This window comes from Glossina fuscipes, unplaced genomic scaffold, assembly GCF_014805625.2.
Source record: "Glossina fuscipes isolate IAEA_lab_2018 unplaced genomic scaffold, Yale_Gfus_2 28, whole genome shotgun sequence".
NCBI lineage: Eukaryota > Metazoa > Arthropoda > Insecta > Diptera > Glossinidae > Glossina > Glossina fuscipes.
The window spans coordinates 17103958-17109715 of record NW_023998423.1 but is presented as its reverse complement, the minus strand read 5'-3'; positions in this window follow the sequence as shown (position 1 = coordinate 17109715).

Genomic DNA, 5758 nt, shown 5'->3' with positions numbered 1-5758 from the left:
AAAAATCATTTTAAAATCACAAAATTTCCTTTCGCTAAAATATTTTTAAAAATTATTAAAAACAAAAACATTGAAATTCTTATTACGAAAATTTCATTATAATCACTCTTAAGTTAAATTATCTCTTTTGTAAAAATTAAAAAAAAAAATAGGTATATATATAAATATAAATATATGTACACCGCGTGCACGTTTTGCCAGTCTGTTGGCTTAAACTCGAATGAATGAAAAGTGCGCATGAAAATCTACTGCAAGTTTAACGTTAAACGATCATTTTCAATAGACGAATGAATAACAACAACAACAAGAATAGCAATAGTAATAGCAAAAGCAAGAACTGTTTAACAATAACAACAACAACAGCAACAACTGTTACAATTACAAACAAATATATATCTTCATGTATATCGTTCTGCTTTCGCGTTGGCTTCTGTTCATCGTGATCTTTTTTTTCTTAATTTTTTTTTTTTTTTTTTTTTATTTCTCTTCCCATAATTCCTCATCAAATTAATGATTCTTAAGGGTTTCTTGCTGTTTTAATTTGCAATATTTTCGTTACAATAAATATAAAATACTTTGCACACATTTCCAAGAGTGCACACAAAAAACGCACATACATACACACATACACACACACAAAAGCATACACGAACAGACAAACACATATATATAGAGGCACACGATTGCAAGCGCAACTACCTATTAATAGATAGAATTTCATGTCATTGCTACTCATAATATTTATAAGCGATAAAGAATGGAAAACAATGCAAAAAAGAAAAAAAAAAGAAAACAAAAAAAAAATATATTTCAAAAAAAATCAAAACGAATCCACTTAAATTCGTTAACATGGTGTGAAAAAAAACTGCTGCTTCACGTGCTGTTAGTCAAGTGACGACGATTTAGTGTTCGAGTGTCAATGTAATTTAGGAACACTTCTGCATGCTTTAGATAAACGTTATAAGCAATTTAATTACTTACCCATACCAATGCCCGCCATCCACTCTGCGGTCTATCTTAGGCGAATGGAGAATTAAAATTTAAGTACGTGTTTCTGTTTTGTGTGATTTGTAATTAAAAAAAAAGAAATTAAATTTAATATTTCCTAAGAGCTAATGATGCGAAAAATTTTTATAAAACGTAAAATGTTTTGTTTTTTTTTTTTTTGTTTTCTTCATTTGTTTATAAAAACTTATACTTAAGAAAAACTAATCGAAAATTTAATTTCAAAACAAATATTAGGTGTACAAATGAATTCCGTCATCTGAAATTAATTGCTTCATAACACGTATCTGACGCCGAGTTCAATTTTCCCGACATTACGCATATATCAGATAACTTTTATATTAATGTTTGAACAATGTAAGTTTCAATTGCATGCAAATTGTCGTTTAGCGTAAATCAAAGTTTAAAGAAATGGATGTCATCTACGGCGCTACGTATTTGCTTATTTATACCCTACACTACGACATCAAACAGAGTATATTACGTTTGCGACAGACGTATGTAACACGCAGGAAAGATTCAGAATCATTTGCCGAATCAATCTCAGCTTGTCTGTCCGTCTGTCCCTATCTGATGTCTTTCCACCTACTCTTGTTACAAATTTTCAAAATACATAGCTGAAATTTAGTACACTGACAAGCTTCGACTGAAGAACAAGCCCTATTGAATATAATACTGATCGTTCACTTTTCCGACCATTCCCCGTGCAATATCTTGTTTTGAAATACCGTTATATCGGAAAAAATTGCAATTTTCAAAATTTCTCCCGCAAAAACCATTGGGTAATAGTATTTTGAGTTAGTGCGAAGAACTCGGTTCGGCGGTGGCAATTTTTTGACTCCTCTTTAATATATCGGTTCCTATAAAAACTCAATACTTATTTAATAAAACGATATAATTTTCAATATTTCTTGATGGAAATTGATTCATAATAGTAAATTAACATAGACATCAACTTTAGCAAATTTGGACTATAAAGGTCTTTTTTTTTTTGTATATCAGAGCGTATAAGGATTCTTCGTAAATGTAAATCCTTATATGGTCTAAAAAGGTCTAATTGATAAAAACGAAATTGATCAACTTTGAAACACATGAGTCTTTTTCTTAGGTACCACGGGTTCTCATGGACAGTAAGTCGTTCAAAAAAATGTCCAAATTTTAATGTTTTGTGATGAAATTTGGGCCTATTTTTTAGACCTTAACATATACAGGAGTTATCATGAAAGCAAACTCTTCTGTGGAGAAGAAATCTAATTTCAAGTTTTCTATGACGGAAATGGAAAAATAGTAAAATTTTTGAGAAGTGAATTAAGATTGGTAAATATGGATCACGTCGTGCAATGTTTTAATTATCCTTCAACATGCAAGCTTTCATGGAAAGTATAGCTTTGCATGAAAATAATGCGTAAAAATTGGTGTATTAGTTACCAAAATGAGTGAACGACTGCACAAAGCGAGATAGCGTAGTGTATCTAACGATCGGCCTTGATCGACTATAACGTTCTTACTTATTTCAACTGGATTAACCTGGAAGACATGCAGCTAAAGCTAATAAAATGATTAAGTTAAACTTGAAGCGAAAATGCAATAAGCTATGAAACGGTTAGAAAGTGCTTTACGAGATATTGGTGTATAAAATTTTATTCGCGAAAACGATGAAATTCGCCTACGTCGCTCCGTCTCGAGTAAAAACAACCAAGGAAATAACATTCAACTTGGGCTAGGAAGCGCTATCGCATCCGGCATATTTTCCAGATCTGTCACCCTTTTGATTACCACTAACTCAAATCAATGCAATCATGTTTAGCAGATCAGCAGCTCTGCAGCAGGTGTGGAATTGGGCATCGATGGCTATTTCGCCGCCAATTCGCCAAATTTCTAACACTAGACCACCCGTAATCTACTCCACAGACAGCAAATGGCCATAGATAATGGTGGTCCCTGTTCCGATTATTAAGCTTTATAACAAATATATTTTAAATAGTGGTGAATTTGACCAAAATATGGAAAGAATTTATTTGCACACCTTTTAAAGAAAGTAATGAGTTCGTCGGAAATTGATTTCTTTTTTTTTTTTTTTCCTTATGATTAAAAGAAAACACCATTTTCCTATTGCGCATAAATATTTTATTGAATTATATATTTATGATCGTAAACCGTCGAGCTCGATAAATTTATGCAACGGTTTAATGCTTATATTTTGACGTCACCAGCTTCAATTGCCCTTTCAACGGTGGTCCCACGTAGAAGAGTGATTGATAAAATGTGCGGGAGAAGTAAGTTCAATACGCAGGCGGCGTGGATGATGAATTGTACACGCTACTGTTACAGATCAATAATGTATTACTGATATATGCGCCTCGCATAGAAAGAAAAAACAAATTTGATGATTTTAAAATGTTGTGGCCAAGAGATTCAAAAATTGTGGTAAGTATTCAAAATTCAGCATAGTTCATTTATATATATGAAACTACTTTTTGGGGACAAATTTTCATCACAAAATATTAATACTTCGACTTTTCTGCCCCAAAAAACAAGAATAGTCTCAAAAATCCTGATATCGGGTAGCATTCAAAAATAGGATTGAGATGCTCTAAATTTGGTATATATAATTTTTTATCTAAAATTACTATTATGATTTGACTTTTATCATGAGGCACTGAAAGCTAGTCTTCTTTGCCATATCAACTCTAGTTTTTGTTACATGAAAGGAACTTCAATCAATTGTCCCAGCCGTCCAAAGTTTTCATACCAATTTCGAATGTCGAAATGCTATTAATTAGCCCTTTTTATCGAGAAATTTTGAAAATGAAACTTTTTTCCATATGACGACTTTTTGAAATACGCCGTTAGATGGGGAGTGATTGAAAAATTGGACCGACCTGAACCATTTTCAATAAAGTTCGTCCTTGAGTCAAAAAAACGTTAGTGTACTAAATTTCATCAAGATATCTCAGAAATTGTGATCAGTAGCTTGAAAACAAATTTACGTGGACAGACATCAATTGGGCTGACGGACACAAAACACACGGACTGACAGACTTAAACTCGTTTTCTGAATCGATCGAAATAATAATAAAAAATGGGTCTACCTTAAGCCCTTCTGCATGTTACGTACATATCCGCACACACTTAATACATGGTGTGCCATAAATGGTGCAGAGTATAAAAAGGAACATGAGCCGCAAATGCTTTTTTCGCATTTTCATATTTAATAGGGCATCAAACAATAACTGTTGAGTTCAATCAAACAATTTTTTCCGCAAGCAAACCTTGCAGCATCTACTATCATAAATTATATAGTAATCATGGAAAGGTGAACATGGTTGTGCAAAATTACATCTTATATACAAGATCCTTTGTTGGGGGAAAAAAAATGAAATAACTTCCCGAAGTACCTAATATAATGCGCCCAATCTTGGAAGTAATTTGAAAACAAGTAAGACAGTTACATTCCGCGGGAGCTGAACCTCGCATATGCACTACTACGCTTTTTGCATTCTACTCCCCAAGTTCTCTTATTTGATACCCATATCGCTGATATTATTAAAAGAAAATGAATCCACCGGGTCGCGATGTCTACTGCATTCATTTTTGACTTAATCCATTTTTAGGCAGATAATACATCTTGTTTGAAGGAATGTACACAGTAGTTTTAAATATGTTGTCCTGTTTGGGTTATCATAAATAACCATAAAACTTCAAAAAGGTGAAAAAAATAAAAATTGTAACTCTGCGTAGGCATGGCTGATTATGTCCATTTTTGCACCATTTTCAATAGGAACCTGCGTGCAAAAACTTCCAGTTTTTCTATGAGACTGCCAATGATAAACACCGCGCAGACGCACAGACAGACAAACATAGCTAAATCAACTTGGAATTTTACGGTAATCAAGAATACATATACTTTCTAGGGTCGCTGAAGCTTCCTTTTGAGTGTAACATATATTATGAAAAAAAAAACAAAATGAGTATACCCCCCATCTTATACTCTGGTGGGTATAGAAATATTCAGAATAAACTAGAAATTTGCAGAAGCCGGGCAAACACTATAACACTTGTTTCACTAACTACGTATTAGGAAGCTGCAAATAAGTAAAGGAAGCATACAAAGGGATAAAAGCTCATTCACGTCAATCCGCCTTGGTATAACTACTGAAATTAAATGCAGCGCTGGGGTTTGTCCTATGTAGTCGCTCGGCTGTCGGCTAAGACTGCCGTCTCTATTTCTGTTGACGATTTTGAAGATTTTCTGAATCATTCTTCTGAGTTTTCATTTCGTCTTGTTAATCAGAAATAAGAAGAGATTGCTCTTAGAATATATCAATGGTCATAATCAATAATTACAACAAGTTTCTGAGCGGAGAACTTTTGAGAACTTTAGGCTATAAGATATAACACAATTACATTTGCCTTCAATCCCGTCTTAGATTTCCATCATCATTGGCTTTTTGTTAATATCAGGCCTTTTACTGATCCAAACGGTTTTATGTTTGGCTGAACCTATCCTAATAACACTAAAAAGAGTTTTCACTTCTTTTAGGATCTTGGCTTTTATGATAGATGAGAAAATCGCGATAGCCTAATGTGCAGGACTTTAACCCGACCTCTTGCGCCCGTTGCCCTGGGTATTGGATGGGAAGAGAAGGACGGGAAGAAGACCGTTGAGTTGAGGTTTCTCTTAACTTGTCAGCATCTAACTAAGAGAAGAGAGTCTTTGCAACAAGCAACATAGCTTCTACGAGTAGGATAA